We start from the raw sequence: 14,894 nt of genomic DNA on the forward strand, positions 1-14,894 counted from the left end.
TCTGAATTTCAAGTTTAATGATGTCGATTGTCAGGAAAAACTCATTTGGTTCACCAATATCCTTGAGGGAAGGGCATTTCCATCCTTACCTGGTCTGGCCTACATGTAACTACAGACCCACAGCAATGTGCTTGACTCTTAACTACCCTCTGGACAAGTAGAAATGGGCAATGAATGCTGACCTAGCTAGTGACACCCTCATCCCATGAATGAATCAAAAAAAAGGCATATGACGTTATGGGCTAAGTGCTGCATAATGTGATTTGTATTATTAGATGAGAAACAAAAACAAAGTTGCTGGAAAAGCTCAGCAGGTCTGGCAGCATCTGTGAAGGAAAAAACAGAGTTAATGTTTCGGGTCCGGTGACCCTTCATCAGAACTAATATTAGATGGTTGTTTTTGACCAGCACAGACTAGATGGACCAAACAGCCTTTTTCTGCGCTGTACATCTCTATTGTCTCAACAACTCTATTTGATTGCTCAATAATTCACAGAGTACAGCAACTGGCTGATTGAGAAAGGGTTTTAATTTGCAGAAAAAAAGATGCATTATGTCTGTCCAAGTTTTAATGTGACACACTGTTGCTCTTTTGCTCAGAAAAGAAATCCCTGAGATCTCTTCAGAATAATGAAGGCGTTTCATCAGGTAGAAGCCAATAAGGTGATTCCATATGAGGAGTCTAAAATGAGGGGCCATAAATCTTAGATGGTCACCCACAAATTCAATGAGGAATTCACGAGACATGTATCTATTTAGAGAGTGGTTAGAATGTGGAATTTGCTGCCACAAGAAGTTGTTTAGGCAATTAGCTTGGATGCATTTAAGGGAAAGCTAGATAAGTGCATAAGGGAGTAGGGCATAGAAAGATATGCTGTTAAGATGAATGAAGCTAGGAAGAGATTCATGTAAAACCTAAACTCTGGTATGGATCTACTGAGCCAAATAGCCTGCTCCTGTGCTCCAAAGCGTTTGCAGAGGCATTGCAAAACGTTTAGACAAAATCCTACAAAAATGCTTAAGTTGAACAGATTGAGTGACCCCTGGGTGTCATCACCATGAGAGCATTACCATCGTCAAGCCTCATGCTGATAAAAACAGTTTTAGCTTTTATAACAAGAATGAAAAGATTGAGCGTTATTTTGAATCCACATTGTTGTTGAATTTGGATCAATTTAACATTCGGAGTGTCCATTATGTTTTCTATAGTTTTCCCTTCTTGGGCTTGTTAGTTTTCTGTTATGGAGCATAATAAGATTAAACAGGGAGACAGTATTGTTTTGGTAATGTTATAAAAGTAGTAATATAGAGAACCAAACTAAACCTCTGGGGCAATAGGTTAAAATCCCACTTCAACACCTAATGGGATTTGAGTTCAAGAATAGAATGTTAAGCTAACCCTAGCGATGTCCACCATAAAAATCATCATTAATTAATTGTAAATGCTCATTTGTTTACTAATGTCCTTTAGGGAAGGAAATCTGCCATTCTTACGTGATCTGGCCCACATGTAACTGCTGACACACGGAACATAGAACAGTACAGCACAGTACAGGTCCTTCAGCCCACGATGTTGTGCCGAATATTTACCCTATACCTAAGGTATATCTAACCTCCACCTCTACCTCATACTATCATCCATATGCCTATCTAATAGCCGCTTAAATGCCCCTAATGAGGCCGACTCCACTACCCTCTCCGGCAATGCATTCCACGCCTCTACAACTCTCTGAGTAAAGAATATTCTGAGTAAAGAAAACATGGTAATCTCTCTTGCTTGACCCTGAAAATAGTCAAAAAAAACCATTTAATTTAAAGCCAATCAGGCAGGGACAACACATTTTGGCTTTGCCAGTAATGTTCTCATGCCATGAAAGATTGAAGAAAAACTTAAAATATTTGAAATAATTCTGCAGAGGCTGGTATCCCATCACCAAGACACCCTTAATTTACACATGGAGAGTCCTTGACACTGATCCATCTCCATCAGAGCCAGCTCTCAGAGTGAACAGAACCTCTGACACTCCTGTTTATATCTGTCAGCCAGGGGTCCCTGATTGGACTAGGTTAACAGCCCATTTTGACTCGTGGTCACACTAAATATAAAAAAAGGGATCAGAAGGCTCACACTCTTAAGACTTTTTAAATTTACATTATTTTTGGTTTCAATGTTTGAAGCTACTTCATAGATAAATTTCAAGTTCCTTATAGATATTTCCAAGTCAACCTATTCAAAAATATTCTTACACACTTCTGGAACAGGTAGTACTTGAACCCAGGCTTCCTGGCTCAAAGGGATGTCCAATACCATTGTGCTACAAATGCCCACAATCATAAAGTCACCATAGTCCCAGAGAATCATTGGGCTGTCTCTAACGATAATGATTTAACCTAAGGGTCACCGCACCTCTCGAAAGGGCAGAAGTTGAGGAAATAGGATTTTCACAATGACCTCAGCCAGCTCAGGAATTGACTCAAACACCCTATATTCCCAATTGAGTGAGGGTTTTACTTCAACATGTAAAATTACATGGAGTGATAGTTGAGGCCTTGACCAGAATTGAATTTTATCCCCAGTGTTTTACAGTTACTGAGGTAAATTCCATTCAGGGAACAAATTGAGAACACTTTTCACATTTTTCATTCATCTATTTAATCATATCTTCATACATTATTATCCTTGTCTTGTAAAATGTACACAGATTTTGACTCTGGCTTTTAACAGCTGAACAGACTTATTAAGTAGTAAAGAATCAAGTAAATCACAGCTGTAGGCTCAGAGGTGATTTGATTCAGGTTTATTGTGACATGTATTTAAGTAACAAGTTTATGAAGTAAAATGTCCCAAGGCACTTCACAAGAACGTTATTAGCCATAAATGTTGCACTGAGCCACATAATGACTTATCACAGGAAATGACAAAAGCCTGAAAAAGAACGTCTTAAAGGAGGACAGAGAGAGGTAGAGAGACAGCAAGGTTCGGGGAGGGAATTCTAGAATCTGTAACTGTAGGATGGCTCCCAACAGTAGGGCAAGGAAAATTCAGTATGTGCAAGAAGCCAGAAATGGAGATCTCTAAAGAGAATGTTGTGGAGTAAGAGGTTAACTATACCTTAATCCAAAAATATCTACTGAGCATGTACATGAGGAGCTATGTCACAGTACTCCAATAACATGGATCTGAGCTTGCACTGCACAGGGTTCTAGAGATGTTCTCTCTTACTGTCTCCCATTTGTAGTGTATTAACATAATAAAGATTGTTGATGTTCACTAATGTAGGTGTGGACTATATTCTGTCAACAACACAGACCTAATCTTGTTACTTCCGAACCATATCATTTTTACAATTGTCAACTTCAACAAGCAATGCATGCAACAGAAAGTAGTTTGCAATTGTTGTGCTAAGCTCTAAATAACGAGATTACATTGATGCTGCTTTCTTTTCCCAGCTGCCAGCATTCATCAGCTGCCAGGTCTGACTATTTTCTTCTAAGGCTATGAATCTTTCCTTGGTTTGACAGCAGATTAATACCATCCAAAAAGACTCTGATGATACAAAAAAGGTACTGACAAATAAACAAATATTTCTGCTGATCCCTCTTAGTGCGTCTATTTCAATGGCATGACTTTAACTTTCAGACATCAGGCGCAGATGGACCTACGAATCTATGTAATAATTGAGTTCAGTTAAGCTGAGATGTTACTTATTTACATGAAGTTATTTCTGACCCTGTATGCATCAAGGTAGAATGAAAGTAATATTATGAGTTTAGCTTAGCCATTCCACGCACAATCTTATATATTTCGGAAAGGTTAGTCACCTCCTTTCAGTGCAGAAAGGTGTTACTGAACATTTTTCCTATCTTCCTCATACCTTGGACCTCCCATTCCAGCTGAAGACGGTCACAGAGCCACACAAAATCCTTGGACAAGGCAAAAGAAATATAAATGAGTCCAGAACAATTTCCAGAGACGTAGTCTTCAGTTCTGCAGAAAAGTTGTATTGGGACTCAAGGCATTAGCTCTGTTTTTCTCTCTCTGCAGATGCTGCCAATCTCAAAATTTTCTATTCAATCCCTGATTAAAACTTTGTCCCAGAGGTCTCAATTTACATTGCGATGTACATCGCAGGAGGATATCTATTTCTGAAGCAAGTAGACCTCTGCTCCAAAAGAAACATGTACATCTCTTGATTGAAGGAACTCTACATGTGAGTGTTCAGTATCTGTGCCAGAAGCCTGTTTGGCTAACCTCTGATAAAAAAAGAACACTTAACCCTCCCTTACAGAATTTTTGACCTCGCTTAAGCTACTTTGTTGAACTAATTGATCTACATAAACCATAAATCCCTTCCTCACTTACCTATTTTGGTTCCAGGGCCAGAATTTTTTAGCCTGCCACCTGTCCCTAGCTCTGTGACTTCATGCAACCAGAAAAACCTCAACAAACAAAATAGAAATTGCTGAACATACTCAGCAGGGCTGGCAGCATCTGGGGAGAGAAAAACAGAGCTAACGTTTCAGGTCCAGAGACGCTTCTTCAGAACTGTTCTCCATAGAAGTCTGAAGACAGGTTCCTGGATCTGAAGTTCGAATTCTGCTTTCTCTCCACAGATGCTGCCAGACCTGCTGAGTTTCTCAAGTAATTTCTGTTTTTGTTTCAGATTTCCAGCATCCACTGTTCTTTGCTTTATATTATCTCCAAGATTTTACTGGTATGAAAGACATGTCCTATAAAATTGAGCAAGTTAAGTCCATACCCATGACTTTCAAAGAACGAGAGGTGTTCTATTGAAGCAGATAAAATCCTGAGGGAACTCGATAAGGTAGATACTGTAAACATGTTACTTCTTGCCCGAGAGACTAGAACCAGGGGTCACAGTTCAAAAATAAGTGGTGTTCCTTTTTGAGACAGCAATAAGGAAAAAAGTTTCTCGTAGGAGCGGTAGTGTGTGGTATTCTCTTCAACAGAGAGCAGGGAAACTGAGTAATTAACCTAAGTGAGGGCCGAGTTAAATAGACACGATGTTATAGGGTAGATGGGGGACAGCAAGGAAAGTGGAATTGAGACAACTAAATCATCTTTTATATTATTAAGTGCCAGAATGGGTTCAAAGGGCCAAATAAACTACTTCAACTACTGTATTCACCAGTTTTATTCTGTTCCTTGCACAGCTCTGATTTTCCTTGTTTCACCATTAGACCTCATGTCTTCAGCTACCTAGGCCCTAAATTCTAGAATTTCCTCCTTACATCTTCTTACCTCTCCCTCCTTTAAAATGTTGTTTAAAACCAATTTTTTGGCCAAAGTTTGAACTAAGCTCTGCCCTAATATCTCCTTATGTGGCACAGTGCTACATTTATTATTGATTACGCACCTGTGAAGCATCTTGAGATGCTTTAGTACATTAAAGGAATGACATAAATGCAAGCAATTGTTATAAACCATGATCGCATCCATGTTAAGTCGATGCTTTTCTAACCACACAATTGCAATGCATGAGTCTATCTGGGTAGTTAAAGTTTTTAAACCAGAAATTTGTTTTCTGCTCCCCCTCTGTATCATTGTAATTTTCTTCAATATGCACTCTCTTGTTCTTCCACCAACAGGAACATCTCTCTACCTGCTCTGTCCAGACTCCTTATGATTTTGATTACCTCAATCAGATTTCCTCTCAGCCTTTTCTTCTCCAAGGAAGAAGGTCTTGACTTCCCCAGTCTATACACATAGATGAATGTTCTAATCCCTGGAACCATTCTTGTGAATCTTTAATGAATTCTCTCAAATGCATTCTTATCCTTCCTATAGTGCAGTGCCAGGACTGGACACAAAACTGCAGCTGAAGTCCAACCAGTGTTCTATACAAGGTTATCAAAACTTCTTTGTTCTTGTGGTCTATCAGCTCTATTAATAAAGCCAAGGATGATGCATGTTTATCAATACCAACAGCCAGTCTTCAGTTCCCCCGTAACAGGCTCGAGGGGCTGAATGGCCTCCTCCTGTTCCTCGTAACAGGCTCGAGAGGCTGAATGGCCTCCTCCTGTTCCCCTGTTATAGACTCGAGAGGCTGAATGGCCTCCTCCTGTTCCCCTGTAACAGGCTCGAGAGGCTGAATGGCCTCCTCTTGTTCCCCTGTAATAGACTCGAGAGGCTGAATAGCCTCCTCCTGTTCCCCTGTAATAGACTCGAGAGGCTGAATAGCCTCCTCCTGTTCCCCTGTAATAGACTCAAGAGGCTGAATGGCCTCCTCCAGTTCCCCTGTAACAGGCTCGAGGGGCTGAAAGGCCTCCTCCTGTTCTTGGGTAATAGGTTTGAGAGGCTGAATGGCCTCCTCCAGTTCCCCTGTAACAGACTCGAGAAGCTGAATGGCCTCCTGCTGTTCCTGTGTAAAAGGTGCAAAATGGATTGAATGGCTTCATTCTCTGAATGAGTAACATCGTTGATGGACAGAATGACCACTTGCTGGTCTTCTGTGAAACATTGATATTGTGACTGACCAGCACCTCTTCCTATGTAACAGGCTGACGATGCTGAATGAACTCCTGTCGTTACACGGTCAGATGCGTCTGCTCCTCCACCCACTTCCAATTAAAATATTCAGTTTGTACTATCTCTGGCATTCTTCCCATCAATATGAACTATTTGATGGAACTTGTCAAAAAATGTCACAATATTTAAGCATATAACGTTGCAGCCCATTTATCAAATCCCAAAGTTTAAAAGTAGCAAACCATGGGATATGTTTTCTGTGCTGTGTAGTTTATGAAGCCTTAGGACCCAAGTTTGTTTGCATTACTTGGCAGATTTGGGGGAGTTGAATCGCCATTTTTAGAAAAAGATTCTGGTTGAGAATCTGAGTGTGTCCTGCAATATGAATATGCTGTTGTTTCTTCTGGAGTCTCAGTTTTTCTTTCTCCAGTAACTGTGGAAGTTTGAATAGCCTAAATAAATAACTGAGTACATTGTGGCAATACAACAAATCTTGCATGACTACATTCAATATGAAGAACTGGACACATACAATGTGCACATCCTTTTTTTTACTATGAAGAACAAAAAACTTGAAGTGTTGTCAACCTTTGCAGTATGGCTGAAAAAGAGGCATTCTGTTGAAGCTTCTCATCTTGTACCCAGCAGAACAGATGTGAAGATGCCAAATTTTACAGGGAACACTGATTTACTTTGCATGAGAAAAGATGCTGATCGGTTGCCAAGTCCACTCTGATAGGTCAAGATGTTGCCATGGAGAATGTACAGGTAAATATTTTCCCCAAGATTTTCTCAACCTGACAACCGATCAGCACCCTTTTCTCAGGCACTATGGACAGTTGCAAACTTTGAGGTATGGTTTTTTTGCATTTTTCCTGACAAGGGCATGTTGAAAACTTTCAGCAGGATGTCTCTTTTTGTAGCTGTTTATCACCCTACCCATTTGTCACAATGTACTTTCATCAGTTATATAATGTTGCCTTCTTGTCAGCTTCCATTTTAATGTTTTCTCATGTCCAAAAGACACTGCATACTCAGTGTCTAACTTCTGTAGATTTGTTGTTGATGCTTTCATGAAGGAAAGGGCATTAAATGGCTCCTTACTCTTGTCAGCTTATAGCCTATCACAGAGGCAGATGAAGTTTCTGGCGCTTTCTGTTATTGTTTGCAATGAGGAAGGGCTTTCCCTTTGGTTCAGTGAAAGAAATGCACTCTAGAGCCACAGCTTTCAGCCGCAGCTGATCATTACTTGGTATTCTTGCCTTTATTGGTTACTGCATTGAGTATAGGAGTTGGGAGGTCATGTTGCAGCTGTACAGGGTAGTGATTAGGTCACTTTTGGAATACTGCATGCAATTCTGGTTTTCCTGCTCTAGGAACAATATTGTGAAACTTGAAAGGATGCAGAAAAGATTTGCAAGGATGTTGCCAGGATTGGAGGGGGGTGTTTGAACAACAGGGAAAGGCTGAATAGGCTGGGGCTATTTTCCCTGAAGTGTCAGAGGCTGAAGGGTGATCTTGTAGAGATTTACAAAATCATGAGATACGTGGATAGGGTGAAAACCAAGGTCTTTTCTCTGGGGCGGGTGAGTCCAAAACAAGACGGCATAGGTTTAAAGTGAGAGGGGAAAGATTTAAAAGGCACCTAAGGGGCAACTTTTTCACGCTGAGGGTGGTGCATGTATGGAATGAGCTGCCAGAGGAAGTGGTGGAGGCTGGTACAATTACAATATTTAAAAGGCATCTGGATGGATATATGAATAGGAAGGGTTTAGAGGGATATGGGCCAAATGCTGGCAAATGGAACTAGATTAGTTTAGGATACCTGGTTGTCATGGACCAAAGGGTCTGTTTAGCTCTATGATTCTATGACTTCACTGGTTCCATGTAGACAAGACAGCATATCTGCCTGTTTCATGCTGTCCTCACAAATATCAGTCAGAGGGACTTTGATGTTTTTGACAACAGCATGAAACAGGCAGATATTTTCAAACAGGTTGATGTTAGGAAGGAGGATGTGATAGAAATTTTGAAAAACGTGAGGATAGATATGTCCCCTGGGAGAGATGGGATATACCCAAAGTTATTACAGGAAGCAAGGGAAGAGATTGCTGCCCCTTCAGCAATGATCTTTGCATCCTCACTGTCCACTGGAGTAGTACCAGAAGATTGGAGGGTGCCAAATGTCATTCCCTTGTTCAATGAAGGGAATAGGGATAATCCTGGAAATTACAGACTGGTCAGTCTTACTTCTGTGGTGGGCAAATTACTGGAGAGAATTCTGAGAGATAGTATTTATGATTATTTGGAAAAGCACCGTTTGATTAGAAATAGTCAGCATGGCTTTGTGCAGGGCATGTCATGCCTCACAAGCCTTATTGAATTCTTTGAGGATGTGACAAAATACATTGATGAAGGTAGAGCAGTGGATGTGGTGTATATGGATTTTAGCAAGGCATTCGATAAGGTTCCACATGGTAGCCTCATTCAGAACGTAAGGAGGCATGGGATTCAGGGAAATTTGGCTGTCTGGATACAAAACTGGCTGTCCAATAGAAGACAGAGGGTGGTAGTAGATGGAAAGTATTCAGCCTGGAGCTCAGTGACCAGTGGTGTTCTGCAGGGATCTATTTTGGGACCTCTGCTCTTTGTGATCTTTATAAGTGACTTGGATGAGGAAATGGAAGGGTGGGTTATTAAGTTTGCCAATGGCACAAAGGTTGGTGGAGTTGTGGACAGCATGGAGGGCTGTTGTAGGTTGCAAAGGGTCAGTGATAGGATGCAGAGCTGGGCAAAGAAATGGCAAATGGAATTCAACCCAGAAAAGTTAAAAGTGATTCATTTTGGAAGGTCAAATTTGAATGCAGAATACAGGGTTAATAACAGGATTCTCGGCAGTGTGGAGGAACAGAGGAATCTTGGGATCCATGTCCATAGATCCATCAAAGTTGCTACCTAAGTTGATAGGGTTGTAAAGAAGGTGTATGGTGTGTTGGTTTGGCAGGGGAATTCAGTTTAAGAGTCGTGAGGTTATGCTGCAACTCTATAAAACTCTGGTTAGACCACACTTGGAATATTGTGTTCAGTTCTGGTCACCTCATTATAGGAAAGATGCAGAAGCTTTAGAGAGGGTGCAGAGGAGATTTACCAGGATGCTGCCTGGACTGGATGGCAGGTCATATGAGGAAAGGCTGAGGGAGCTAGGGCGTTTTTCATTGGAACGAAGAAGGATGAGAGGTGACTTGATAAAGGTTTAAAAGATGATGAGAGGCATAGATAGAGTGGATAGTCAAAGACTTTTTCCCAGGGCGTAAATGACTGTTACGAAGGGGCATAATTTTAAGGTGATTGGAGGAAGGTATAGGGGAGATGTCAGAGGTAGGTTCTTCACACAGAGAGTGGTGGACGGGTGGAATGCATTGCCAGCAGTGGGAGTGGAGTCAGATACTTTAGAGACTTTTAAGGACTCTTGGATAGGCACATGGATGATAGTAAAATGTAGGGTATGCAGGGTGGATTGATCTTAGTAGGATAATAGGTTGGCACAACACTGGGGCCGAAGGGCCTGTACTATGCTGTATTGTTCTATGTTCTATGTTCTATGTTCTAAGACGTTCCTTAAGTATACTGCTCTGTCAGGCAACCACCTGCGAGATCTGAGCCTCTTGATATGAAGCCATCTGCAACCTTCAAGTTACACAACCAACATAAGAACATAAGAACTAGGAACGGGAATAAGCACTTCAGCCCCTCGAGCCTGCTCTGCCATTTAATCTGATCATGACTGATCTAATTTCAGCCTCAACTCCACTTTCCTGCCCACTCTCCATAACCCTTCAACTCATTACTAATTTAAAATCTATGTCCCCGTTAAATGAACTCAATTTCCCAATATCCATAACACCCTGGGGTAGTGAATTCCGCAGATTCACAACCCTTTGGGAGAAGCGTTTTAAACTTGTTACCACTTATCCTAAAACCAGATTATCCCACAGAAAGAAATATTCTCGCTGCATCTACTTTGCTAATCTCCTTTTGTATCTTATATGCCTCAATTGGACCTCCTCTCATCCTTCTAAACTCTAGAGAGTAAACTGCTCACTCTCTCTACATAAGACAAATTCTTCATCTCTAGAATCAATCTAGTGAACCTCCTCTGAACTGCCTCTAATGCAGCTGCACTGCTCCTCAAGTAAGGGGAACAAAATGTACACAGCACTCCATGCGTGGTCTTACTAATGCCTTGTACAGTCACAGTAACACTTTTATATCCTATTCCTTCAGTAATAAATGCAAAAAATTCCATTTTTCTTCCTTATTACCTACTGTACCTGCATACTAGCTCTGTAACTCATTCAAGGAGATGCCTCCAGGTCCCTCCGTACTGAAGCACTCTGAAGTTTCGCTCCATTTAGATAATAAGTTGCCTTTCTGATTTTCTGACCAAAATTGATAGCTTCACCCTATCCATGTTAAACTCCATCCGCCAACTTTTGGTCCATTCACCTTAACTATCCATATAAATTTTTAAATTCTTTACTTGTGTATCACAACTTACTTTTCCACCTATTTGTGTGGCTTCTGTAAATGTGGCTGTAGTACTTTCTATTCCTGCATCCAGGTCATTAATATAGATTGAAGGAAGGTGGTACATCCTCACTTCATTCTCAATCGTTCTGCTCCAGACAGTTGGCACTATCTAATATTCAGCACGTCGGGGAGTTGTAACTCCTGGGATGTCAATATCACGTAATGCTCCCAAGTCCCCAGTTTGGAGTTTTGTAATTTTACTCACGCACCATTATATGCAGCACAAGCTCTTGATGCTGTCAAACTAGTACAAATGCACAGCATTTCAGTTCAATATCTGTTCAAACACATGGGGTTGTCAAGTAAATCAGGAGGAAATGTAAGTTGAAGCTCTCACCATTTTTCAGTGAGACAGAGTACTTTTGACTGTTTACCTTTGGAACTTAATTGTGAAAAATAAATATGTCAAACCCCTAATTTTTCAATGGTTCTTTAATACCTGCTCAGTATACAATGTTTCTAAAATGTTTAGATTTATTCTGTGCATTTACATCTACTATAAAAGACTGATCTTGTTACAATGTAGTAATTGGGAATTGTGCCAGCCCTAAGGTCTGTATCTTCAGATCTGGTTCTGTCACGAGTTTTTCTCTTACTCTCTCTCTCCACTTGTTTTTCTCTTTCTGGTTGCTGAAGACTATGTTTCATTGCTGTCAATTCTTTCTGTATGCTTCTTTCAGTACTGGCTTGCTACATTTCAAAGTTAAATTTGCATCTTAAATACAGACAGATTACCAACATAGACAAATGCACATACGCAAACTGAATTATTTCTATTAATTTTTTTATTCTTTCATGGGATGTAGGCATCACAAGCAAGGACAACATGATTTGCACATGCTGCTTTCCCTTGGATTGAAGGCTCATTTTAGAGACAGTTAAGAGTCAGCCACATTGCTATGGTTCTGGAGTTACATGTAGGCCAGACCAGGTAAGGATTCCAGATTTTATCCCCTAAAGATTTCACTAGATAAGCAATTACTACAGAGCCTAGTAAAACGAATGTAGCATTTGAATAGCCTTAAAAAAGTTGAGTTCTGAGGAAGGGTCACTGGACCCGAAACGTTAACTCTGTTTTCTCCTTCACAGATGCTGCCAGACCTGCTGAGCTTTTCCAGCAACTTTATTTTTGTTCCTTAAAAAAGTTGCATTGTATTTTAAATTCTTGTGGAAAACTGAGAGCCATTACACTTCTAATTTGCATTGCCTTGCATTCCAATCTAATTCATTGCACAATACAATATTCTCACATTCACAGTGATACACAGAGGTTTGGTGGCGCAGTGGCTCAGTGGTCAGCACTGCTGCCTCACAGGGCCAGGGACCCAGGTTTGATTCCACCCACGACGACTTCTGTGTGGAGTTTGCACGTTCTCCCCATTGTCTCTGTGGGGGGTTCCTCGGGTCATCTGGCTTCTCCCACAGTCCAAAGATGTACAGGTTAGGTGGTCTGGCTATGCTAAATGCAGGGTTACAGGGATAGAGTAGGGGGTTGGATCTGGGTGGGATGCTCTTTGGAAGGGTGGTGTAAACTTGATGGGCCGAATGGCCTGCTTCCATATGCTAGGTAAGCATCCCAAAGAGTTTCACAAAAGGATTCTCAGACAAAAGGTTGAAACCAAATTTAATGATCACAAGCCATGTCCACTGACTTTGTGGCGAATGAACTGGAGTAATATTGTGAACTGAAAGGCCCATTCCCATGCTCTATTGTTCTAAGATAACTACTGTAGTCCCCTTTTAATTTGCAATGATTCAAGTTAAAGCAAATAACAGAGCAACTTTTGTTTTAACAGCTGAAGGCTTATTTATTACACGCTATTAATGAAGATTCCTTAGGGATAAAGAGATAAAGTTATTAACAAGAAATTAAAGTTGCTAAGATTAGAAGATTGAAGTCTTGATGAGTCTCAGTGGTATTCTCTTCGTGGCCCATTACTTGAGTCCTTTGTTGCTAAAGCAAAAAAACTGATACTTAAAGTGAGATTCAACAGCTGTACTGGCTTCCTTAGACAGGTATTTGGTATTTTGATGTACCACAACAATAGCCTTTGAGAAAAAGCCAAGGTCCCTTGTTCTTCATTAGTTCTGAAGTTACAGCTATTTTCACACTGCCTGATTTTTCTGCGATAGAATTGTATTTGTATTCTGTATACAATTTTCTCTTTGTCCTTCCTCAGTCAAAGCACCAAAACAGCCTGCTCTAAGAATGATATTCACAGCCTTCTTTATTGAATTCTGCTTACTGGTTGCCCTTAGCTATAATTTCATTATATATCTCAAAGCTCGAAATGATGACATAGTTATTTTGAGGAATCAAAGTTTCCATAAAGTAAAGAAGGCATTTATGCTGAGTTCCTTTGAACTTCTTCCTCTAGTTTGTAGTTTCTCTCCAAAGTTGGAATTCTCATACATTCATCATCTTCTGTAAAGTTTCAAAAGTCTTTATAAGAAATCTCCCAGAACTAGACATTGAAATGACAATGAAGAGTTGAAGAAAATTAGTACTGAAGAAATTAATGGGGTTGAAAGTTGATACATCCACAGGGCTTGATATTTTACAACCCCATGTGTTAAAGGAGGTGGCTATAGAGATACTTGATTCATTGGTGATTGTCTTCTAAAATTCTATAGACTCAGCAATGATTCCTGTGATTGGAAGGAAGTAAATGTCAACCCACTTTTTAGGATGGGAACAAGAGAAAACAGGGAACTACAGAAATGTTAGTCTAGTATCCCATATTAAAAATAGGGTAAATTTGGGAAAATGCTACAATCTGTTATAAAGCATGTGTTAAAGGGAAACTTGGAGAATAATTACCTGATTTGACAACATGGAGTTGTGAATGGGAAATTGAAGTTTTGTTGAATCTGTTCTCGACAAAATTGATGACGGAGAGCTGATTGACACAGTATATTTAGATTTTCAGAACACTTTTTATAAAGTCCCCCACAGGAGGCTGTTTAGAAAAATTAAAGTACATGAGATAGGAAGTAATGTACTGCCATATATTAATGATTGGCTAAAAGACAGAAAACAGAGACTAGGTAAATGGGTCACCCTCACGTTGGTAGGGAGGAACTAGTGGGATACTGCAAGAATCAATAATGATCAAATCTGGGGTCCCAGCTGCTCACAAAATATATCTGATATTTGAAGATGGAAGTCAAAAATAGTACTTCCAAATTTGCAGATGATATAATGTTAAGTGAGAGGTATGTTATGAGGAAGAGGTAAAGCAGCTACAGGAGGATTTGGACAGTCTTAGTGAATGGATAAGAATATTGAAGATAGAATATAATCTGAAGTTATCTTAAATGGTAAGAGATTAGAGAGTGTAGATGTACAAAGGAACCTAGGTGTCCTTGTCGATAATTCACTCATGGTTAACATGCAGGTGCACATTTAAACTGAGAATGATAAGGTCTGAGATGAGGATATTTTTTACTCAGGGGTGTGTGGACCTTCAGAATTTTCTATCACAGAGGGCTGTGGATGTTCAACGTTTGAGTCTGTTTAAGGTAAATTAATAGATTTCTAATTACCAAAGGCATAAAGGTTTATGAAGAGGGTCTAGGTAAAAAACATTTACTGATGTATTTGATCAGCTATGATCAGATTGACTTGTGAGGTAGGCTCGAAGGCCTCAGTGGTATAGTCCTGTACGTACATTCCTTTTTCGTATTCACTCTCAGTTTCAAGCTCATTCACCTCCCTTCTTGTACGCACTTCTTCTCCAATATACTGCGGGAAAGATGTGCAGTTATGCTTAACTTTAAATGCAGTAGTAACTGGTTAAAGGCTTCAGTCACC

Source organism: Rhincodon typus, chromosome 3 (assembly GCF_021869965.1).
Source record: "Rhincodon typus isolate 14 chromosome 3, sRhiTyp1.1, whole genome shotgun sequence".
Taxonomy (NCBI): Eukaryota; Metazoa; Chordata; class Chondrichthyes; order Orectolobiformes; family Rhincodontidae; genus Rhincodon; species Rhincodon typus.